Below are 26,658 nucleotides of genomic sequence, written 5' to 3' on the forward strand. Positions count from 1 at the left end.
CCCAAGTGAGTTTCTGTTCTGTGCAAATAAGAGCTTTCCAAGATATGGTAATTTGCTCTACAAAGATACGTGTGCCTTTAGGAGTGCTAAGGTGAACTATATAGCTGTCCCGTGGGCTTTGCATACAGACAAACCAGGTTTCAAATTCGTGTTCTACCATTTAATTGTTATATCACCTTGGGCCAGTCTTTAAATCCCTCTGAGCTACAGTTTCCTAGTCTGCAATAGTGTGATAATAATGCCTACCTCAAGGGATGTTGTAAGATTCATTAAATGTTGTAAATAAAGTATCTACACTGTCTTAGCAAATAGATGAAGCTCATAAAATGGTTAATGAGATACCAAGACAGTGGTTACTGCATAATAAAAAAAATACACAGGGCTGTTATTTACTACATTCATCCAATAGAAACCTATTGATAATTATTATGTATCAAGTTTGTGCTTAGATATACAGTGGGACAGTCACAACTAGGACATAAGCCTGTCACCAAGGTGAAAACCAGTTGACTCCATATGAGAATTATATGAAGACAAGCATTGAAATCAGCTCTGCCTCCTGCTATGGAATTGCTGGCCCTTCTCTTCAACTGCCAGGGAGCAATGAATTTTAAGAACCTAAGCTACTCTTTTCCCATTATTTTCTTCCTTTTATGATGTCACTTTATTCTGTAATTTCTAAATAGCTATCAGAATGATTGAACAGAGGAAGCAAATACCTGAATATTATTTCCAAAATTTTAACTTAAAGCAAGATGTACGTTACAAATAGAAAAAGTGGCAGACTTGCCAAATGTTTTTTCGGTACTCCATATTGACCGAGTTATTTCCACTGTTTCTTGGAGAGAGAATCAGAAGAAATTATTTTAAAGCAAAATGGCCCTTCATAGGTACCCAAAAGACTTAACATTTGCAAGAAGTTATAAAAGAGATTACCTTTAGAACTCATATATCTGGAATGGATAAAGAAGATGCAATACATATATATACAATGGGATACTACTCAGCCATAAAAAAGAATGAAATAATGCCATTTGCAGCAACATGGATGGAACTAGGGATTATCATACTAAGTGAAGTAAGCCATACAGAGATAGATAAATATCATATGATATTACTTATATGTGGAATCTTTAAAAATGATACAAAGGAACTTATTTACAAAACAGAAATAGACTCACAGACATAGAAAACAAACTTATGGTTACCAAAGGGGAAAGGAGGGGGCGGGATACATTTGGAATTTGGGATTAACAGATGCTGACTACTATATATAAAATAGACAAGTTTAGCAAAGGGGGCAAAAGAAAGTAGAAAACAACAGTAATAGCAACAAGAATGCCCTTACTTAATACATAGTATAAACAACCTATAATGGAAAAGAATCTGAATCACTTTGCTGTACACCTGAAACATTGTAGATCAACTATACTTCAATTTAAAAAAATTGTTTAAAAACAAACAACAAATAAAAAATTCTTATATCTGAATAAGGATGCAGGAATTTTATTGGCCTGCTGAGATAATTCTAGGCCAAATGGACCCACAATTCAGTTCACCGGTAGAGACAGAGCTGAGAGCTGGCCAGGAGGTTTCACTAATGTTGGTCAGATGGGAACTGACAGACAGCATGCAAAATGCCAACCTAATGACTAGGGCAGAGACCTAAATACCACCTGAAACATTTAAAATATTCATAGAAACCACCACTATAGATAATATAGGTAGTTCTTTACATCACCATTAGGATTGATGATCAAGAAATGTGCTATTTTGAGAAAGTTTTAGAGTTAAACCAATCTTCAGAAGTTAGTTTATTTAGCAAAGGGGGCAAAAGAAAGCAGAAAACAACAATAGTAGCAACAAAAAAGCCTTTACTTAATACATATTATAAACAACCTTAACAAAAATGCACTAAAAATATCAAGGTTGAAGAAAGGCCTCAGAACAAACCTGTTAAGACTCAGGGTCATCAAGCTGTGATTCAAAAACCCAAGAACACAAAATCAAGCAACATATTGAGAGGGCTTCTGCCAGCCCACCCTCTGGATCAAGAGGTAACACAAAGCTGGCAAATGTTTTAGTAAAATCTTTTAGTAAAATCTTTCTAGCATGGGGTTTAAAAGGGAGAAAGAAGTGAATACTACTCATTGAGAGTTTATTTTCCCAGAGATGGGAAATTGTTTCCAAAATAAAATAAAATCTCTAAAAAATCTGAAAGTGAAAACTTTACCATAAAAATTTGTTTCAATTCATTGCAGAATTTCTAGATTTTTATTGGCCCACTTTTTAAAATGAATCCCTTGTAAGCTGATTTTAGCAAATCCTTTGCAAAGTTCTAACGTGGGATGAGTCATATTTAATTGCCACTGTACGTTGACTTTTTGAAAAATTCTGTCTAAATACAACCCTCAGACATAGAGACACTCATTTTTGCATAATCAGTGCTGCTTGCTAGATCACAAAGATATCAATGAAAAAAATGTATAAAATACATTATAGGCACTGTTCCTATGCAAACTGAGGCATAGCATTATCAGTTTTCATACTTCTCACTTTCTAGTTTAAAAATTCCATAGACAGTTGCATCTGAGCTTGTCAATTTGATTTTTAAATTTTTTTTAACTGCAGGCAATTCTCCAATATTATAAACTGCAGTTTACTTTATTCACGCTTGTCCAGCTGAGATAATACATGCTTTGGCCACACCTGCTCTGCAAAGCTGAAGAGATGGTTCTTTGCAACTAGGGAAGGTCTTGCCACTACATTTCGTACACCTCTGACAATGCTATTGGCTGGACAATATTTCCTTCAGATTCAGAGGTACGGACTTTGCTGTTTTAGCCCATGTAACTATATATTATTTTAATGATCAATTTATTGATTACAAACTCCCAGTTGCCTAAATCCCTAGTTAAAGTGTGAAAGATGATAGAGCATGGTGGACTCTTTTGTTTTTGCCACTAGGCTCCTCTGAGTTAAATAAACACTTGGACACATTAACCCTTTCAGTCATGGGTTTAATACACTTTGGGTGAGCCAACAACTATTTGCTTCTAGCTATGTGCTAGAATATGAATATACAAGATGAATCAGATGAAGCCTCTGCCCTTGATGGCCTCAGGGAAATTTCGAGGGACATGTAGAAATATAGTCAGTTCTAAGATAGATGCATATGCCAACGCACCGGGAGAATATTGAGACACAAATGGATCGGAACAAAGACACAGTGAAGGTTGAGGCTCCCAACTGGAGGACATGGTTCAAAAAAAGATTGCTCTTTCATTGAAGCCCGATCAGCTCATAGAACTCACAATTAGATTGGTGGAGAGGGAGTGAGGAGAGAAAGAGAAAGAGAAACAGAGAGAGAGAGACAGAGAGAGAGAGAGGATGGATTAAGAAACACAGAAATACAGAAGTTTTAGAAGCATGTCTAGAAATCTAAGACACATACATTGAAAGGACATGGGTGTGGCTTTTGGCTCATGGGATCAAATAGGTTTCTAAAGCAGTTGTACTGTCAAAGAAACGACCAGTCCAGACTAAAAATGTCTGTGACTAAGGCATAAAACAACCCTTAGGATTCAACCAGCAGGAAACAGGCTGAAGGACTGTTCCTTTCCAAGGGAGGTCAAATTCTTCAATGCCCATTTCTGATACAGTCGTGGAAGATAACAGTGGAGAAAGGACACTCTGGAATGTGGAGGCAAGCACTCCAACCAGAGAGCAACATTGGAGCCTAATCGCAGTCTATTTGGGATCGTCTCCATCCATGTCTGTCCAAGGGGATTTCAGAAATCCCTGCCAGATAATGGTCACTATACAGAACAACACATAAATGTGCTCTGGGTCACCGCCCTATGGCTTCTGGATGGATCATCACCACCTTTTCTCTCACGGGCTTCGGAGGTTACATTGAGCCCATTCAGATAATCCAGGATCTTTATTGTAAGGTGTGCAATCTTAATTACATTTGCAAAGTTTCTTCCACCATGTAACATAACATGTTTACACGTTCCAGAGATTAGAGCAGGGACATAGTTGGGGAGCGGGTGGAGAGTGAAGTGGGGAGGGGAAGTATCCAGCCTACCTTACAAGTAATATGGAACTTTGTGCTTGATGCCATATGCTTGTATATGATTTTTGGATTATCTTCCCTGGGGAGAGACAGTAATATGTTGCTAGCAGGCGGGACAGAAAGCTGAATGTTTGGTGACCAGAAAAGCAGACACATTTTCATTAGGCCTCTTCGCCAAGTATTTCTGACCTTATGATTGCATGATGGAATAGAATTTGGGGCTCCTGAGTGATTGAGTAGGGGCATGTGACCAATTCTAGCAGAGATTCCCTGCTGACCCAAAATGGACTGGCTTTAAGCCAGAGGATTTGGAAATGTTTTTTATTACAGAAGATTGAATAGTATAGCCAGTTATGGCTGGTACAAGATGTGCAACTATTATTTATGAATAAAGGACTACTATGTCTGGCAACGGTGTGCTAGTTTCCCCAATACACATGCTTGACCTTTCCAGTAAAAGAGCAAATTCTTTCTAAAAAAAGGGTATCCATATGTACAAAATTAAATATTAGTTTCTACCTCACACCATACACTAGAAGCAATTTCATGTAAACACAGTCCTACATTTGAAAGGTAAAATATAAAAGCCTATGTAAGATAATGTAGGAAAACATTTTCATGACCTTGGGGGTAGGTACAAGAAGCCTTAATCATAAAAGGAAATTTGATAAATTTGATTATTAAAGTGAAAAAATTTTGTTCATGGAAAGATATAAACAGAGTGAAAATCAAGTGGTGAAATGGGAAAAGACATCTGCAACACAGATAATCAACAAAAATTAATATGCAGATTATAATAAAAACCTTTTTAAAATCAATAGATGAAAAGACAGAGATGGGTGGTGGGATCATGATGGTGGAATGGGGAGACCCTCCCCCCATGAACACATGAAAGCTACAACTACATATAGAGCAAGTCTCGCTGAAAGTAACCTAAAGACTAGTAGAAGGGCTCTTCTACAACCAAGGATGTAAAAAAACAAAGGAACCACATGGAGTCTAGTAGGAGGCGAGGAGAAGTGATCTAGTTGGGACCCACACCCCTAGTTGGTGACTCAGAAGATGAGGGGGTCCTCCCTAAGGGGTGAGGGGTTTGAGCCCCATATTAGGCATCCCAGGCCTGGGGTCTGAGACTGGGAAGATAAGCCCCCTTAGCTGGTTTGAAAACCAGTGGAGCTTACCAGAGAGCTGTGAGAAGCAGGATTCTGTCCTGGAGGAGCACACACAGACTTGCTTGCTCCTGGTTTCAGTACAGAGGTAGCAGACTAAAAACTGACTGGTGCTCTGGCCAGCCTGCCAGGACCATACCAGTGTGCAGCCCAGATCATGCTAGTCATGAGACTAGCCCCTCCTGTTCTGATGCTGCTCTCTGCTAAGGCAGAGACTGCCATTGCTGTCATGTGGACAACCTAGAAGAAATAGGTAAATTCCAAGAAACATGCAATCTTCCAAAACTGAATCAGAAAGAAATAGATAATCTGAATAGACCAATTATTAGTATTGAATTGAATCAGTAATCAAAAATCTTACAACAACAAAAATCTTTCAACAAACAAAAGTCTTGGACTGGATGGCTTCACAGGAGAATTTTATCAATATTTACAGAAGAGTTAATTTCTATTCTTCTCAAACTATTCCAACAAACTGAAGAGAAAGGAATCCTCCCAAATTCATTCTATGAGGCCAGATTACCCTAGTACCAAAACCAGACCAAAACAATAAAGAAAATGCAGGAAAATATCCCTGATAAACATAGATGCAAAAATATTATCAAATCAAATTCAACAATACATAAAATGATCATACATCATGATCAAGTGGGATTTATTCCAGGGAAGCAAAGATGGTTCAATGTTTGCAAATGAATCAGTGTGATACACCACATATGCAGAGGAAGCATTTGACAAAATTCAACCTTCATTCATGACAAAAAGTCTCAACAAAGTTGGTATTAACATAATAAAGGACGTTTATGATAAACACACAGCTAACATCATACTCAATAGGGAAAGCTAAAAGCTATTCCTCTAAAATCAGGAACAAGACAAGGGTGCCCACTCTCACCATTTCTATTTAACATAATATTGGAGTTCCTAGCCACAGCAATTAGACAAGAAAAAGAAATAAAAAGCATACAAATTGGAAAGGAAAAAGTAAAACTATCACTATTTGCAGCTGAAATGATACTATGTATAGAAAACCCTAAAGAGTCCACCACAAAACTTTAGAACTAATAAATGAATTCAGTAAAGTTGCAGAATAGAAGATTAATATATGGAAATCTGTTGCATTTCTATACATTCATAATGAACTATCAGAAAAAGAAACCATGAAAATAATCCCATTTACAATTGCATCAAAAAGCATAAAGTACCTAGAAATAAATTTAACCAAGGGGTCGAAAACCTATACTTCAAAAAATGTAAGGCACTAATGAAGGAAATTGAAGACGATACAAGTAAATGGAAATATATCCCATGTTCATGGATCAGAAGAATTAATACTTTTAAAACGTCCATACTACCCAAAGTAATCTACAGATTTAATGCAATTCCTATCAAAATACACATGATATTTTTCATAGAAAACAGTAGAACAAATAATCCTAGAATTTATATGGAACCACAAAACATCCCAAATAGTGGACACAATCTTGAGAAAAAAGAACAAAGCTGAGGTATCATGCTCCCTGACATCACACTATACTACAAAACTACAGTAATTAAAACAGTATGGTACTGGCACAAAAACAAACGCATAGACTAATGAAACAGAACCCAGAAATAAACCTGTGCATATATGGTCAATTAACCTATGACAAAGGAGGGAAGACTATACAATGGGGAAAAGACAGTGTCTTCAATAAGTGGTTTTGGAAAAACTGGACAGCTACATGTAAAAGAATGAAATTAGAACATTTTTCTCACACCATATACAAAAATAAACTCAAAATGGATTTTAAAGACCTAAATGTAAAACCTAAAACCATAAAATTTCTAGAAGAAAACTTAGGTAATACACTCTTTGAAATAGGTCTTAGCAATATTTTTTGGATCTGTCTCCTCAGGCAAGGGAAATAAGAGGAAAAATAAACAAACAGGACTTAAACTTAAAACCTTTTGTACAGTGGAGGAAACCATCAACAAAACAAAAGGTAACTTACTGAATGGGGGAAGATATTTGTAAATAATAGGTCTGATGAGAGGTTAATATTCTAAATATTGGCTTGGGCAAAAAGTTCATTCAGGTTTTTGAGGAAGGTGTTACGGAAAAACCCGAATGAACTTTTTGGCTAACCCAATATCTAAAGAACACATAATGCTCAATATCAAAAAACAAACAAATAAACGACCTGATTAAAAAATGGGCAGAGGACCTGAATAGGCATTTTCCCAAGAAGACATACTGATGGCCAGCAAGCACATGAAAAGATGTTCAACATCACTACTCATCAGAGAAATGCAAAGAAAAACCACAATGAGATAACACCTCACATCTGTCAGAATAGCTATTGTCCAAAATACAAGAAATAACAAGTGTCAGTGAGGATGTGGAGAAAAGGGAACCCTAGTATAATACTGGTGGAAATGTAAACTTGTATAGCCACTATACACAGAGTTTCCTCAAAAAATTAAAAATAAAACTACCATATGATCCAGAAATTCCACTCCTAGGAATATATCCAAAGAAAATGAAAACATTAATTTGAAAATATATATGCACATCATTGTTCATAGTGGCATTATTTACAATAGCCAAGATATGGAAGCTACATTAGTGTTCATCACCAGAAGAATGGATAAAGAAGTGGCATATATATATATATATATATATATATATATATAAAGAGAGAGAGAGAGAGAGAGAGAGAGAGAGAGAGATGATGGAATATTACTCAGCCATTGAAAAGAATGTCATTTTGCCATATGCAACAACATGGATGGACCTGGAGGGTATTATGTTTAGCAAAATGTCAGACAGAGAAAGCTAAATAGTGTATGTTTTCACTTATATGTAGAATCTAAAAAATAAAACGAATGAATTTAACAAAATAGAAGCAGACTTACAGATACAGAGAACAAACCAGTGATTACTGGTGGGAGTGAGGCCTACCCCAAGATTGGTAAAGGGATTAAGAGATACAAACAACTACATAAAAAAATAAGATAGTAGTACTTAATGTGCAGCACAGGGAATATAGCTAATATTTTATAATAACTTTATATGAAGTATAATCTGTAAAAATTTTGAATCACTTTGTTGTACACCTGAAACTACTATAATATTGAAAGTCAACTATACTTCAATAAAAAATAGATGAAAATGAATAGGATATAGACAGTGAATTTAATAAGCACTTTCCAAAGGAGAACTATCCAAAGAACTAGTAAACTTATGAATGACACACTAATAATTAGCATTCAGCATAATACAAATTAGACCAGAAGGATATGTCATTATCTCTTCACAAGGTTGCCTAAAATTAAAAAAAAAATTAACAACAAGCATTGACAAGCTGAACCAATAGTAATTCTCATTCATTGGTCATGGGGATGACCATGGAATCATACAACCATTTTGTGATGATGAATGGAAGGTGCTAAATATTCAGGAAAGTTACTAAATAAATGTTTGGGTTTTGTGGTTGTGGTTCTGATGATTGTGGTTGTTATTCTTAGGCTTTTCCTGACTCTCATGGATAGCATTTATCTTATTCTTTCACTCAATATCCAGTCATTACTTCCTATTTTGTGCCACATACTGTGTTAGAGTCTAAAAATACAGAGATGGATGAAAAATAGTTACAGTTCCCGAGTTCAAATTGCATATTGTTTAATGGAGTTAATCAGTTTTGTTGTTTTTTTTATTTCTGACTACAAGTTTCTCCATACAGATTCATATCATAAAATTGTTAATATCTATAATTTTTGAATACTTAATATGTGCCAGGAAAACAGAGAGGATGTCAGCAAAAACAAAACAAAAACAAAGATTCTGGGGAAGCATAAAGGTTTAAGGATTATCATCAAGTTCTTCTATACTCCTATCATGTTTTACTCTGAAATTTCAGACATTCTTTTTTAGGAACAGTTCATTTCATACCCAGCAAGCATAGCAGAAAGAAGGACAATCAGAAAGGAGGAAATTTGCTAAATCTCTCCAAGATTCCTCTCCATCCTGTACAAAATGCTACTATGTTATTAATCAAGGTACTATATTTACCTCTTTAAGTGCCCCATTTATCATCAGGCAGTGAATTTTAGCATCCTTTGAATTTTAATGATGGGAAGAAAATAAAACCCCAAATACTTTGAGATGGCTTCTTCAATCTCATCTTACAAATGAAAAAACCTGAAGCACACGGGGGCTTAGTGGAAGGTCTAAAGTCACAAAGCTGACAAGCAACTACGTTTAAACTCTAAACTCCTATGTTAATTTTTGAAAAATTGTAAGAAGTATCCCTATGGATACCCTGAGATTGCTAAGATATTTTCCGGTTGAGCAGAAATTTCTGGTAATAGAATCAGGTGACAGATTGGTTTCTAAGCCATATAGCTGACTGAGTTATTAAATATTAACTTTAAGGCTCTGTAGTCATACATGGTAACACACTTTCCATTTTATTAGCAACATATCATCTTAGAAGTGGAAAAATAACACTGGAAAACAGATTCCAATACTCCTTCCTCAACAGCAATAATTACACTGAAAGTACTGTCTGTAAATGAGATAGAGGTAGCATACTCCATCCAAATAGATAAGGTGTCGGGTATTTGGGGAATATAACCAAGGAGGATAGTGAAACTTCTAAAGGAATAATGACAAAGTACAAATCAACAAACCCTCCCTGACACTGCACAGTATTTGGATAAAATAAGTGTAGCTCACAAAGTTACCTTAGTAACCTACTTAGCCTTTTTCCTTATAAGAAGCACAAGATCTACCTTAGTAAAATGCAATAGTTTTGGCCAAGGTATGACATTCTGTGGCATACAACTAGGCTAGAGCCGGGTAGATATAAAAAGCCAAGCCTTCAAATATGCAGCAGGTTCTAATGAAGTTTAAATATTTTCAGACAAAATGTTGTATTGTGACCACACCATAATTATGTAAATTTTCTGGAATAATTTTGATCTCTCATTTGATCATGAATAACCACACACAGAACCAGACCCACATGTATGCATACAGACAGAAAGACAGTTCCTGTCCTCACCAAACTCCCAACATTTGGGAGTATAGAGGGAGAAAAGCATGGGAGTTAAGTGCATAATCTCTACAACTAGGAAACCTGGTTCCAAATCTCAGTCTTTATTTCTCAGCTATGAACATTAGTCAAATCACTTAATCTCTAGGTGCCTCAGTTACCTTTAAAATGAGGACAATAAATGTAATTATCTGAATGCTGTTTAATCTTGAATGATTAAATTCATTTAAAGTTTTTAGGACAGTCCTGGAAGGTTGTTGAGTATCACTGTTACTATTATCAACTAATATTCTTATGTAAGAAAGAGAGATATGAACCAAGTAATTATTAGTGATAGGATAAAGATAATTAAGGGTATGTTTTGTCATTTTACTTCTTGTATCTATTTTCACAAATATACTTCACCTGCAGAGTCATGGTTTAAAAAATGATTCCAAAAAATCGAGATTAAAATAATACAATATCCACTCATGATAACTCCATTTGTCAGTCTTTCCAAGGCTGAAATGGAGCTGTAGTCAACAGCCTCAAGCATAGTAACTTCTTAGAAGTTTTCCAGGTCAAGATCTTATAGATCCAATTCCCTGGTGCATTTATATGGAAACACAGAAAGGAACAGAGCAGAGCAGAGAAGAAATCTGTTTGAATTTCTCTGGAGTGTGAGAAATTTTGAGAAACTGCAGAGGAATGTGCTCCAGATTCAAAACAACTATAGGAGTTTAAAGACATCTGGTTTTGCCATATTTTTTATATGATTGTTAGTCATGGATTTAAACCAATAAACTCCCAGAGAAATTAAACAGCTTTGCAGCCAGATGCTGCAGCTTAGTGCTTGGCATGTAATGACTTGATGAAGTTATCAACTTGGAAGTGAGCAGGGGAATTTGCTAGTGTTCCTTAGCACCCAGAGACAAAAACAGGGACAGTGTGAGCACTTCAATGCCTCTGTGTGTGTGTCCGTGTGTCTTGGTGTGTCTGTGTGTGCATCTGGGGAGAGAGAGTTAAATATCTTTTAGCCACACAGTCGTCTGCATCTTTAGACTAGTTGGCGATACAAATGTGTAGTAAATAAAAGAGCCATTGGAGAAAATTCGGAGATTCCTTGAAGGACAGGACAAATATATGCTAGAAAGGTCATGGTTCTCAACTCATATATCATGTTGGTTTGCTCACGATTTTTTTTTCCTCTGAAATACAAGTGCCCATAACCACTGGACAGGCTGTATATTATATTCATTAGCAGATCTTCTTTTGCAAAATCACATTTACGAACCCTCAACGTGTGTCTAATGTTTCATAAATAGTATAGCACGTGAGAAACCAATAAAGAATGTAAGCTAATGAGAAGACTCGGGAACAAAAAATAGAAGAGGTTATTCAAATCATGGCTTTGAGCTAGAGTTGATGGCCTTTGAGGCCAGTAATGCAGCCTTGATTTGAAAATTCTTAGCAGAATCTAACGACAAACAACGCTTGCCATCAATGCTTGCTACCTTACCCTTGCCTGGGTCTCTCCATGTCCACAACTACACAGTAGGGAAAAGACACAGCTCATTATTTAATAATGATGATGATAGCAGTATGTGTTATATAATGTATATCACTATGAGAAGACCTATTATTGGCACCTTCTCAGCTGTGGGTAATTGATGCCATCACACTATTTCTGCCACCCATGTCTGGGTTACTTTCTTATTTCTCAATGTTGGTGTACATATCTCTGTGGGCCATATATGTAACATTTCTCTTAAACTGTATTATATGATTTAATTTTGTTATATTTGGGGAAGGTGGGGAATAAGGAGGTTCACTAAATTTGATTATTTTCAAATTTATAGTTCTTATTTCAGTGATTTGAATCTAACTTTTTGGCATTTTCTGTATTGGAATAGTCTACAGACTAGAATATGATAATTATTTTCTTCTTCTGGGAGAAATTCTGATATTACACATCCTAAAGATTTCCAGAGAAAAATGAATATATTGTAAAAAGTATCTGGAGGCTTTTTGAGAGGAAAGAAAACAAGAGGACACACCATTCTTTAATAACTTTCCCACCAAGGGCAAAATGATCAATGTTTGGAAACATTTTCAGTTATTGGAATTGGGAAAGTGCTGTTGGCGTCTAGTCGGTGAAGGCCAGTGATGTTACCAAACACCCTACAATGCACAGAACAGATCTCAAAACAGAATTTCCACCATAAAAAGTCAGTCCTACTGTGGCTGAGAAACTCTGCGGCCATTTAAAGTTAGGAAAACCTGATGAAGTAGTTCAGAGTTGCCATGACATATAAGAAACTCAGTACACAGCAATAAATGATGTTTTTGCTAATCCAAGCCTGTTAGATTTTTGAGCATATATTCTGGATTCACTTGGTAAGGCACCAAGCTTTAAATCTAGACATTCCGTTATCAAGTATATCAATTCACATCATATTCCAAGAAATGGGTCGATGCAAGACAACTAGAAACATTGATCTTTGGATCTCCTTTTGAAAGTGTTTCATGAATGACTTATTCCTCTTAATTAACTTTAGGGGACATCACAGAAAATTATTACAAGTATAATTTAAGTACCTGATCAAAAATTCTTATTTCCATGAACAATTAAATTAGGACTTTTTCTCTTGTAAGCATAATAAGGCCATATGAGGTCATTTCAAAGGTGATTTATTAATATTAACTCATCTTTTAAAAGACAGTCTTTGGGGTGTAGATGTTAAGTGTATTTCTGTGAGGAAGAACTAGAATTAAATGAGGGAGCAAACTTTATAATATTAAAAGAAATATATTTCTAGATTTAATTATTGACCATAGGTTGGATAGTCTTGCAGAGAAGTGAGTGTCTCATCTTATGCACTGTTCAGTGACTGCATTCTCATCCATCCTCCTAGGTAGTAGATCTGGCTTAGGCAGCCAGAAATGTCCCTTCCAGTTTGGAGTTAATAATTCTGATTATATCTCTTAGTTGTGAAAGGACACAGAAGTAAATATCAAGCATACAAACCATGTTTGTGCTATAATAACTGATTATAAATCCCCTGTCACAATTGCTTCTGCAGAATTCAAGGAAGGTCTGATATGGAATTGGGATTCATAAATATATGGAGTTAGAAATAAAATATGTTTGTGTGTAGGTGCATTTGTGTGTTTCCCATTTCTTTACCGACAGGTATTTGACAGGTACAAAAGCCTTGATTTATTTAACTATTATAAATGAGGAATTAAACTTCAAACAAATACCAAGGGAGACAGTAGGACTTAAAGTCATAGTAAAATGAAAATGACTAACATTAGAAGCTTCCCTAAAAAGCAATTTGAACAGGAGATAAAAAAAAAATATGAAGAACTACGGTAGCTCAAAGATACTTAGATATGGATATGAAAGTTATAGGCGATCCTAACACAAAGTTTGAGGAGGGACACATCCTACTGAGTCTAAATAATAGGTATCTCACCAGTCATTTTGGCCATTGAAATAAAACATATCAATCCAATTTTAATACAAAATGTGGAACTATTTTATTGAAGAGCACTGATTAATTAATTTGATTTCATGTAGGCCCACACAACTATTTTCTATCTAACAGTTTCCATAAAATGCTTAAAATCCAAGTCTAATTCCTATTGTGTGATATTTACCCCACCAAAATAAGGCAAACAAATGAGTTTTTGTATTTTGGATAAATGCATCAAAGTACCTAAAGACTCAAAGCAGAAGGTGCAGAAATCTGAAGTTCCTTTTTTTTCAATCAAAGTTGAAAGTCTGCCTTTCTACTTCCTACTCTCAGTTTGAAATAACTGGTTAGGAAGATTGGAGAGAAAGACAAAACCTGGAGTATATTTCTGTAATCTCTTCTGATGCTCCATTCTCTCTGTGTGGGAATCAGTTTCATACCTGATGATTACAAGTTCATCACTCTTTATACTAAAAACTTAGCAGCAACTTGTTCTGAGGAATGAAAGCCATAGAGTAAGATGCTCCTTTAAAATGTTTTAGTGTGTCAGCTGATGCATAAGTGGTTCTCATATTGTGGTCTACAGCAGCAGTATCAATATCAACTGTGAACTTGTTAGAAATGCAAATTTGTGGGCTCCACCTCCTACCTACTGAATTAGAATCTCTGGGTGGCAGGGCTCAGCAATCTGTGTTTTAAAGAGTACTGGATGCTTCTGGTACGTTCTGAAGTTCGAGAACCACTGTGCTGTGCCAATTAAAAAATGGCCTCTCACACCCCATAGAATTTATAGACTCTAAGGAAAATAATTGTCAATGCATCTATACTTCAGTGAAGCTATGTGCAGGATACAAGAGGAAAATAACACATTCTTCTCAGATCAGGAAAGGCTTCACAGAGGAGGCTACACTTCAGTTAAAACTTGAGAGAGTAGGATTTTTTCAGAGTAAGTAGCACAGGCATTCCAGATAGAGGTAACTCAAATCAGAAGATTAAAATCTACAGCAATTAGGCAAGGATTTTGTGGTGGTTGAGGTTCTATAGAATCTTCTATAGAATCCTTTGCTCTTGATCTGGTTTTCAGAACTTCATGGTTAAATTCTTATCTGTTTGAAGTATGTACTAGGAGTATCTAGAAAACAAGGCAGGGAAGCCAGACGCTGTGAGAGCAGTATAATACAGTGGTTTAAAGTTTGATTCAGAGAAAGAACGGAGCACAAATATTAATTTTTGTGTGCTTGGTTCTTAATACTTGGGCATAATTAATACTTGTGTGTCCATAGACAAGTTGCTTCATTTCTATGGTTTAGTTTTCTTACACTTAAGTGGAGATAATAATACCTCCACTATAAGGCTATAGCTTGTTGGGATGATTAATTGATTAAATACATGTAAAGTATCTATCTTTTAAACTATAAATTTCTCTGCTGGTTTTACATCAGAATAAATATCTTCAATAATAGTATCTACTACAAACTTCATGGAAAACTTATCTAACTCAATGGGCTCTATGGTGAAAAATACCATTAAAACATAAAATATTATCACTATGAACAGAAAGCATGATGAGAATTTAATGCAAATGAAATCGGTGTTCACATACACATACACATGCATACACTCACACCCACACGCAAATTAGTAATGCCCTTGAAGAGAAAAAAGATGTTCTCTTTACCTGACACACATTTTACAAACTTATTGACGGGTATTGCATGTATGTGCGTGAGTGTGTGTGTGTGCGCGCGCGCACGTAGCTAAATATTGCAATAGATTGGATATTCACAATGTTTCCGCGACAACTGCTCGATCATCGTCTCAGTATCCCATGGCTATGGATGACTGTACAATGCACATTTAATCCCATGGTTAAAAGAATGAACATCCACAAGCCTGAACCAATGGATTAATTTGATTTGAGAGAAGACTTAGTCTTTGCTGAGGAAAGCATTATCCACTTTAGTAATGTGCTAGGATAGTCAAAGCCGACTTTAAAATGAAAAAAATAAATTAAATCATCTTGGTGATAAGGAAGTAGGAAAAAATGTGTCCAATCTGAGGGACACGATTGATTTGGGCAATACAAATTTATGACATAAATTTGTCACAAACCAGTTGAGTCTGCCTTTAACTTCTATTCCGTAATCTTGCTGTAGAGTAACTGTCATCTAGGAGAAATTTAGTACAACAGTAATTTAATGTAAAGGTAGGAGATTTTAGTGTGTTGAAATATGCTATTAACTTTCAGCATTTCTTATCCCTGTCAAATAAATATCGTTTCTAGGCTTAAAAATTGGCTGGATAACTTCATGTCATAACAAGTATTTCATGAGAGCAGATAAAGAAGATAAGTAAATCTCAGTCTTTGGGGCATAAAGGGATCAACTGGAGCATACAGAAATAGGCAGTGTAGGAAGTAGGCAGCTGTCTCTGAGCTTGGAAACTTGAGTCTGCCCTCATTTGCTGATGACTAAGCCACATCTGTGCCATCAATGGTTCTCTCTCAGTGATGATACTACTATTATACCACTGGCCAGACATAATACTGAATCTAGTTGTTCTGCAGGAATTCAGCCTTTGGGCATTGAGATACTGGACTAAGGTCCTGCAGTCTTCAATAATATATGAGTAGAAATTATCCATTGTGTCAATGATCAGCTCCTGATTCTTATGCTACAACTTTAGAGAACAAATTACTGAAGCCCCCAAATAAACTACCATAACATTTGGACAAAATGGCTCTCAGCTATTGTGTGTTCTTAGAATTAAGTTACATTATATGACAGAAATCCCCTAGGAAAATCTTTGCTTTATAGTGTTACGGGGATGTAGAGTGGATGGCTGTGGAAATAGGAATTCTTAGAACCAAAATTAGGGGAAGGGAAGGAGTGGGAAACAAAACTGTATAAAATCTTCTTGTTTATAAAAATACTGCATTTTACTATAGCTAAAACTTACTGGTAAACACTAGCAATTATACCTATTGCTATCTAATTGATCTTATTTGATATTGTCTTATGAGGTAGGTACTATTATTATACCTTCTATATAGATTAAAAAAAATGAATTTAGACAAATTAAGTAATGTTTGCAAGGTTATGCACCAAACGTAGAGCAGGACCAGGATTCAACCTCGTGGCTGGTGGGTCCAACACTCAAATTGTTCTCACTGTACGATTCTGTAGGGAAACCATCTGGCAGGAATACTAAGACTCTCCTAAAATTAGATACTTCAGACGTGATGAAAAAATAGACTTCCTATGCTTGATCTTTTCTTTCAGCTCCTACATTTTGATCTCTCTAGAGTCAGACCATCTCAGTTGATACATTCTCAACATTTCTTTTCTTTCCTCTCTCTCTCTCTTTTTTTTTTTTGGTCACAAGGGATTGTTTTAAACAAATTAGAAACCCATTTCTGACAGGTTTATTATATTTTTCTACAAACAATTCATTATCAACTAGATTTCCACTGGGTACCTTTTAATAAATTCTGGAAATTCCCAAGCAAAAGTAAACCACTAGTGACACATCCCTCGAAATTAACACAATCTTAAAAAAACCCCACTATTTATTACCACGTTCTTTTGTGTATTTGTGTATTACTTTATGTATTAATTGGGTGTATTTCCAAAAATTGGCAGCATAATATAAATAGACCTATTTAATTATATCAACTGTCCAACAATACTTCAGTATAAACGCTTGCAGCGCTGCACTCAAAGTTATTCTCAGAGGCAGGGGTGGGTTTCCACAGACACAAGTTTCTAATATATGCTCCCGTGGGCAACAGATGCGTGTTCCTGCGATTTAGTGGCGATGCCTGAAAAGTCTTCCTTCTGACTCTGAGAAGGAAATCTAAGAGGACGATGATTCATTCTTTTTGTCATCTCAAGGAAAGCTGTATCAGTAATCAAACACTGATTAAAACAGAGAAAAGCTTTTCCTCTGTTTAGGGAGTTCCCATTGGAGTTGCCAAGCCCTATCTATCTAACTCAAGTTATTCTGAACATACATCAGAGGGGATTAAGATTCAGGGACATTTAGAAAATTGAAAAACTACTGGAGCAAATTATGTCACGTGGCAGTAAAGAAGGATATCCAAATGGTCCCTAAGATGTTCTCAGCATTTCAACCTAGAATTTGACAATATCTTGAAAAATCCAGCTGTGTTGGGAACAAGTAGAAGGTAATAGAAACTTCTTGAGCTTAAGAATCAGACTGACCTGGGTCAAATTCCAATGCTTCCACTGAGCAGTCATTGGACTTTGGCTGATTTCATCAATCCTCCCAGAGACGGCTCTTTATCTGCAATGTGGAGGCAATAATTCCTACCTTATCAGAGTGCTGTGAAGATTAAACGATATAGCTATAAAGTAACTTAGTTTGTTCAATTACATTGGGTCATCCTCTATTCCCACTAGTATTTCTGGTAGGCTGTAAGGTCTGTAGGCACTCCAAAGGAAATTCAAATTAGCAATTATTCGCAACTATTATCCTTTCCATCATTTATTCCTTTTTCTTTCATTCTTATTCTCTCGTCTAGTTTTCCTCCCTTTTATTTTTATGATATCAGAAGTGCCAAAGTCTCAGTATAACACTTTAAGCTCTTTGAAGTAAAATGTAATAAACAAATATGTGGTAATAATAGCAAAATGTCTCTTACCAGATGGGGCTTATCAGCTACTCTTAAATTGGAAAGCCCACATACATAATTCTAAAGTGGGTTGCTTCCTTGGGTTAATCATTCTAGAAAGGTCTCAAGTTCCACTGGGTTAATTAAACTCTTCCATATTGCGATGTCATATATATCTGTGTCTGTTGACTCACTGATTTGATTCAATGTGCAATTAGTAACAATGCACTTTATTACCCTGCAATATCTGAGGTATCTTGGATATTGTTATTTGCATATTTTTGTTTCAAAATAAAATTCTGCATTTCTCCAAAAGACAAAAGGGAGAGTTGGAGAAACAGAAGCACATAAAATTGGCCTTTCTTTTATTCTTATTCTCTCTCCCAGCTTTCCTCACTTTTATTTTTATATCAGTTTATATATACTGATGTACAATGCATATACAATAAAACCATTGAATAATACTAAAAAGACAGAGATTTCTGATCTGAGTTTGAATGAGTCACCTCTCCTAATAAAATATCCCCATTTCCTGATAGAGATACTCATTAAAAGAGGTGAAAAATTTGAGTCAGATGCCCACAGATTTCCCGGGACATTTGTCACTTTCTTCTGACACTTCCTTGGCAGGAATTACGAGAGAGCGACCTAAGGATAGATGCAGTCATGTGTTCCTTTCGTTTTGTATTTTTTTGGTAAAGGGTTCATTAATTTTCCCCTTATGTGGTTTTAATTTCTAACTTCTTATTTACTCCTTTAATTGGGGGCCCTCTCATAGCAATTGCTGTAGATATAAGAGCAAACCTAAGATCGTTTATTTCCATGAAGGTGACAGCTTCCCCAAGGCTGTGATCATATCTGGATCAAAAGGGATAGTGCATGTGCCAGAAAAAGGTATGCAGGAGCAAATTAACCATGATTTTACTGGCAGCAATGGTAGGAGTTCAAGTTAAATGAATTCCTTCTCTTTTGGGGCCAAAGTAACTTTGTAAATGGTTGGTGTATTATTTGCATTTATTGTCCTTTTTGAATGCTGTCCTTCAAATCTGCAATTGGACTGCCTTGCTTTGTTGTTCTTTTTTTTTTCGGGACTTGGGCTTCTCACTGCTGTGGCCTCTCCCGCTGCAGAGCACAGGGCTCCAGATGCGCAGGCTCAGCGGCCACGGCTCACGGGCCCAGCCGCTCCGCGGCATGTGGGATCTTCCCGGACCGGGGCACGAACCCGCGTCCCCTGCATCGGCAGGCGGACTCTCAACCACTGCGCCACCAGGGAAGCCCGGACTGGCTTGCTTTTGGCATTTTGTTTTTTAAAGGCTCTTCTGAGGCCAAGTTAATTTCCACCAAGATTTCCTTTTGCCTCAAACATTCCATCTCATTTTCCCTCCTGCGTTTGGTGCTCAATTACAGCATGATTGACTTAAGGATGAAATATGGCCACGCATAAAGGTATTCTCTATCCCCCACTAGACCTCCTCAACCCTTGATCTGATTTTATACATAGAGTAAAATATGCATGGAAAAAAGTAGCCTACAAATGGTCTGCTTCTCCCTGAGAGTTGCTGACTTATTTAACCTTCATTTGAAAACACAGATTTTTCCCCAATTAGATGCATTCCCATGTATAAAAGTGGGTGAAAGAGGAGGCCCAGGTAAGATGTATTATCAGGCTACCTGTTTCTTGATCTATTGGAAATTCCTTGGGGCCTTTCAAAACGTGATACCTCTTTTAAAGAAGAAATGATATAAAGTTCAATTGCCCTGGTTTTATTGAGCTCATGGCACCCATACGTACACTGTAAAAGGGTTATGGGCTTATGTGGCCAACTACAAAAGCTATTACCTGGGCTAAGAAGCTGGACATTCTGGATGAAAACTTTGAAGACACTCCGTTCCTGACTGCCCTTTCCCAAGCTCACAAGCTCTCATTCAGAGTCACAGGAGAGGCTAAACATCTTGTGGAGGAAAGAATTCACTGGGAGCCTCCTGCCATTGCTGGTAATTTTATAGTTGAGTGAGACAGGATCGCAGTGTGTGTTAGGGACCCCAGTCAAGGAACACCCAGGTACCAAGTTCCAATGCTGGCAGCCTGCATTTCATTAACATACTAATAGCAATCTGCTAACTGGGCCAGATGGGAGGTAGGAGGCAACCTGAACCGATCTTGGGGAAATTGTGCAACTTGCCACATAAATTTAGTGCACATGGACTCAGCTTCAGACTGTTACTTACGCCACCAAGTCTTGTAGGTTTCTGGCTTTGTGTCACTTCAGGTATTTCCTGAAATTCAAAGGACAAGGTACTGTACAGTCCAGATTTCAGCCTTTCCCCATTCCTCGAGTGACCAAGAGATGCTCAATATGTTTATTTTATATTTTTCACTCATATGTTCAACTTAGGGGATGAGGGAGGAGGAGAGCTGAAGCTTGTTTTTTTTTTTTCTTTTCCTTGAGATGGACTTTGGGTACTAACTACTGGGTGTGAATGAAAGGAGAAAGAGAGAATGGGTCATTAATTGTTTAGTAAACCGAAGGTATGCAGGGGAGAATTCAGAGCTGCAGGAGGATTTTCGAAAAATGACCTAAATCGGAGATCCTAGCAGGCACATTAAACACGGGAGAACTTACTGGGGCCACCAGAAAGCAAAGCGATGGAGTCACTTTAGGGCACAGAGGAAAAGTACACTGCCACTGAGAACAGAGCAGGGAATCATTAATTCCACACCCCACCCCATCTCTGCATATTATACTAATCTGCTTAGAATACTGGGGTGGGGGGTTGGTCATCAAGAACTCACGGTTGTGGGCAGGCTATGTGGTTCTTTTCCCATGTACTAAATATGTATAAATTATCTCATGTATGCCTCAAGTAATAATTCTGGAGTACTGTTATCCACTTTTAAAATAAGAAGAAACTAATTTACTTGTCCAAGATTTTACCTTGTTAGCAACAGAGATGGGATTTTAATCCAGGTAGAGTAATATCGTACCTTAGGTCCAAGGAGTTGGTTATAATCATCGTGCTATACCTTCCTTGCTAACACTCTAACTATAGACTTCTAAAGACTAGAGGGTAAGATCATCAGATAAAACCTATCAGACTGGACTGGACTGCTAGGTTCTGTGTTTTACTAATGCCTACCTGCTAGGGCTTCAGTCGGACCTTGTTCTAGGTGGCTGGAACACGTGCACAGTTAGGAGAAGGACAAGAATCCAAACATGCAGATAAGGAGGAAGGTTTCCTACAATAAGATGAGAGGAAAATTATAGCATCTCTGCGCCAAGAATCGCTGGCTTACAGAGTGTTGGAGACAGAAGTCACCCCTAGTGCCATGTTCTAACTCAGGGTCATTATATTTTTGCCAGGATCAAAGGATCCCAAATGACAATTTGTAACTGCATCAATGAGCATTTATCATTTATGCCTCTATTTATAGGGAGTTATCACAAGGCTAAAATATCCACTCTGATCTTAGAGCTGACATGTTGAAAAATCAAAACACATCAGCTCGTGCCATGAATAATATCTGTTTAAACAGTAAAGCAAATAACCTTTGATTAGTATGGCTGGCATTAATTTAGACATCACACTTCTGTCAGTGTTTAGCTGTACAAGACAGTTACAGAAGCATCAAGCATGTCTCTTTAAATAAAACAAGGAATTCAGCTAAATCTTGAGTGTTAAACTAAATTAACTGAATCTAAAATAGATTTCTGATCTGTTGATACCCTGCTCACAAGTTGTTCAGAATATCCTAAACTTGTAATTTCTCTCTAAGGCTAGGAACCCTGTGAACGGGAAACTTTAAAAATCAGTTGTTTCTTACAACCTAAAATTTATCTAAACTATCGGATGAAAACCCACAGATTAATAGCAATAGCTAATATTATTAAAGCACTAATTGTGTGTTAGGTGATCTATTAATCATGTCATCTAATCATCGCATCTATCTTAGGAAGTAACTTAAATGTCCAATACATAGCTAAAAAATTGAATTGACGTTTGGAAATGATAAGGAAATTACAGAAGTATCCACAGCCAGGTGGTGGTTGAGCAGGGCCTGGGACCCAACTCTGTCTGACTCAGGAGTCTATGAATTAGCCTTCGTGCAAAATGGAGTTTTGTGTGCCAAAGGTCAGGAAAATGTCACTTTTCCTTATGAAACCCCCGATCTCCTTCACAGTACATGCAAATGGCCTCCTTGCTTCTTTGGAGATGTTTGTTTCTTGAAAGCAGGGATTCTGTCTTTCCTCTCAATATCTCAAATATCAGCATAATTCCTGGCTCATAGCAACATTCAATAAATAGGTGATGGGAATGCATGAACAAATGACAAGCTTTGTTTATTTGTTTCTGAAGATCACGAGATTGATACTTGTAACATTTTATTCCATTCACATAACTGATCTATGTAAGAAGATCTACACCTACATAATAACCCCTCTCAGATCAGCTCACTTTTGTCAAGTTAGCACTTACACATATTATCTCTTTTAAGCATCAAACAAAGGTGTGATATGCCACTATCACCCCATTCTGAGACGCGGTGAGGGAACTGAAGCAAAGTTAAGCAACTTCTCTAGGACTGTGGAGTGAGAAGTTAAAAACACGGCATTTGAACACAATCTTATTTTCGAGCCTACTGACCCAACTACTGAACAATATTTCCCCTGAAAGCCCAAACTACAGTTTACAGACTTCCCGGTATTGTAACTCCCCTATTTTCACTAGGCAAATGTTGGAAATGGTTGTATCTGAAGTCACAAAACTTATCACCATTTACTATATATTAGCAGGAGCAGAAATAAAGTGGGAAATAAATGAAAAAAAATATTTACTCAAATGAGTTGAAAATTTACATCCACACAAAAACCTGACCAGAGAGGTAGCAGCTTCATTCACACTTGCTAAAAATTGGAAGCAACCAAGATGTTCTTCAGTAGGTGAAGAGACAAACAAGCTATGGTACATCTAAACAACAGAACAGTATTCGCTGATAAAAAGAAAGGAAATATCAAGTTATAAAGTGACATGAAGGAGCATTAACTGCATACTGCTAAGTGAAAGAGATAAAATGAGAAGATGATATCGTTGGTGATTCTCCAATATATGACAGTTTGGAAAAGACAAAACTGTACAGACCGTTAAAAGATCAAGGCTTGCCAGGAATTAGGGAGGTGAGGGGTGGTGGATGAATAGTTGGAGCGCAGAAGAAGAAGAGGGGAGTTTTAGGGCAGTGAAAATATTCTGTGTGATGGTGGATATATGACATTATGCACTTAGTAAAAGCTATAGAACTTATAACACAGAGCGAACTCCAACATAAACTATGAACTTTAGTTAATAATAATGTAGCAGTATTGGTTCCCCAACTATCATCAATCATAAAAAATTTACCATACTAATGCAAGATATTAATCATAGGGGAAATCGTGTGTGTGTTTGTGTGTATGTGATAAAGAAGGGGGCATATGGGAACTCTGTACAATCTACATAATTTTTCTGTAATGTAAAACTGCTCTAAAAATAAAATCTATCAAAATTAAAAAAAATAAATGAATTTTACTTAATTAAAAAATTTAAGACACAAACCATTCAGGTAATCTAGAGTGTTCTTGAAGACATGGACCTTTCTTGAACAGGTGAAAGAGTTTCTAGCAGCTCTCAGCTTAAATACTTGGTTATAATTTTTCATTTAAAGTTAAGCTTTAAATAGTAAAAAGAAAAAATGCAGCATCTAGATTAATTGTTCTGAAAAATTATACATAGAAGAAGCAAACCAAAGTAATGAAAAACATTGTTGAATACCTACTATGTGCCATGCTCTACTGGGAGATCAAAATAATTATTTGTCTTAAATATAATTCCAGGACAAGAACAATTTGCTGAGTGCTCACAAAATGTCATGCCCCATGCCAGAATAGAGGACCAAGGCCTAGGTGTTGTCCTGGAAAATCTAGCCATGGAAGTAGAAAGGAGATATCAATAAGTTAATCTATTACAGTCACTAGGCACTTGATTAAAATAAAGGCATGTATAACAGAAGAGAACATAGCTCTCAGAGAGCACGTAGCCTTACTAGGATGATGGGACAAAATCATGAAAAAGAAAATTACACAAAGACAGGATGTAATCCACAGAGAGACTACATAGCCTTCCATAGTTGCTCTGCATAATCAAGTCAACTGGGGTTGGAATATTCCACAGATAAATGGAAACTTACACTTTATAATTAATATGGATGTTTTATCACCTTCTACATAATATCCTATGTACGGTGCTCGTCTTCAACTAAATAATTTCATTACAAGTCATTTTAGATTTAGGTAGTTAATTCAAAAACATTTTGCTTTAAAATATAGAGGTCCAGGGGGCTTCCCTGGTGGCGCAGTGGTTGAGAGTCCGCCTGCCGATGCAGGGGACGCGGGTTCGTGCCCCGGTCCGGGAGGATCCCACGTGCCGCGGAGCGGCTGGGCCCGTGAGCCGTGGCCGCTGGGCCTGTGCGTCCGGAGCCTGTGCTCTGCAACGGGAGAGGCCACAACAGTGAGAGGCCTGTGTATAAAAAAAAAAAAAAAAAAAAAAAAAAATATATATATATATATATATAGAGAGAGAGAGAGAGAGAGAGAGAGATCCGAAAAATAGATGTTCTTAAGAGACATTGAAGATTTATGGGGAAACTGAAATGAATATTGATAGATTAAGAATGCACTTTGGGGCTTCCCTGGTGGCGCAGCGGTTGAGAATCCGCCTGCCGATGCAGGAGACACGGGTTCGTGCCCCGGTCCGGGAAGATCCCACATGCCGCGGAGCAACTAAGCCCGTGAGCCACGGCCGCTGAGCCTGCGCGTCCGGAGCCTGTGCTCCGCAATGGGAGAGGCCACAACAGTGAGAGGCCCGCATACCGCAAAAAAAAAAAAAAAAAAAAAAAAAAAAAGAATGCACTTTGCTTTGATTCCATCACAAATCCTTCAGCTCTAGTCCTTTTTTTTTTTTTTTTTTTGCGGTATGCGGGCCTCTCACTGCTGTGGCCTCTCCCGTTGCGCAGCACAGGCTCCGGACGCGCAGGCCTAGCGGCCACGGCTCACGGGCTTGGTTGCTCCGCGGCATGTGGGATCTTCCCGGACCAGGGCACGAACCCGTGTCTCCTGCATCGGCAGGCGGATTCTCAACCACTGCGCCACCAGGGAAGCCCCTCTAGTCCTTTTTTGAATGAAAAATTTAACAGACAGAATCCAAACCAGGGAAAAAAAAGCCTATGCAATAATTCTTTGCAGATAAAGGAAACAACAGTGGTAGAGGATAGCAGGGTATTTAATTTCAAAATAGGTGAACATTGACTTTGAACCTCCAGCAATAATAAACAAGGTCTAAACAGCAACGCTACAACCCAAATGAAAAAAGAATTGCAATGTTGATTCATATGACAGGATGGAATGGCCCTTTAATGAATTCTACACTGTACCTGTCACAAAGAATTGGTACTACATGAGCTCAGAGCTATGCCTTCTGTCCCCCAAACCAAGTCTTCCAGAATGAGGGACTTTATGGGATTCGATTAGGTATTCTCCAGGCAAATCATAGGGAAACTAAAATGAAATGTTATTTCTGTACAGACACATGACAGCAGGATCTAGATTCACAAATGACTCTGAGGAAAGAAGAAAGTCTGCATCAGAGACTTAACATGGATTTATATTTTAAATTGTTCTGCAACAGGCAAGACAAGGAAGAGAAGGAAGGGGTTAAGGTAGGGCATCCTAGAGGGACAGAGGAGATAATAATGGAAGCAAGAACATTTTGGTCATCTTGTATGGGAAGGGTTGGGAGTATGTCTGGAAAGTACTGGAATAACAGCAGCAAGATGGTTCAGGGCCCCATTGCTCCAGGCTTCTGGAAGTTTTGAAGACATGACAACCATGGAGGATAAAAATGTCAGAAAACCAAGTCACCCTGTGTCCAGTTGTCTAGAAGAAGAACACAGCTCTCATTTATATACAGACAATGAATCTTCCTGGCAGAATAACCTTTTTCTCCTAAGGGAACAGGGCAGGCCATTGACCTTCAGTTAAGAATTATCTTCAGGGGCAGGACAAATGAGTGAGCAAGCTGGAGATGGCTCGGAGCGGAAGAGCTGGTGAAGGAAGAGATAAACCCTCCTTCTGAGAGTTACTTGTTCATTTTTCTTCATCATAGATGCTTTCCTAAACAGTCTGTCGATAGCTGACCTCAGATTCCTGCTGATTCCTTCTCTGAGACTCTCAGATGAAAAAGTCAACTGGAC

General features: G+C 37.3%; 1 protein-coding gene across 22 annotated transcripts in view; it reads right to left on the reverse strand.

Moving 5' to 3' along the window:
- Window positions 1–26,658, reverse strand: part of LRRC4C (leucine rich repeat containing 4C) — a 1,217,033-nt gene that overhangs the window by 231,744 nt on the left and 958,631 nt on the right. Inside the window, exon 7 of one of the 22 annotated variants that reach the window (XM_067037006.1) lies at window positions 17,968–18,049. The exons of the other annotated variants lie outside the window; for them this stretch is intronic. The gene's annotated coding sequence lies outside the window, so the exon portion shown is untranslated. The remainder of the gene's footprint in view (window positions 1–17,967; window positions 18,050–26,658) is intronic. 22 annotated transcript variants of the gene reach the window in all.

Source organism: Kogia breviceps, chromosome 7, assembly GCF_026419965.1.
Source record: "Kogia breviceps isolate mKogBre1 chromosome 7, mKogBre1 haplotype 1, whole genome shotgun sequence".
NCBI lineage: Eukaryota > Metazoa > Chordata > Mammalia > Artiodactyla > Physeteridae > Kogia > Kogia breviceps.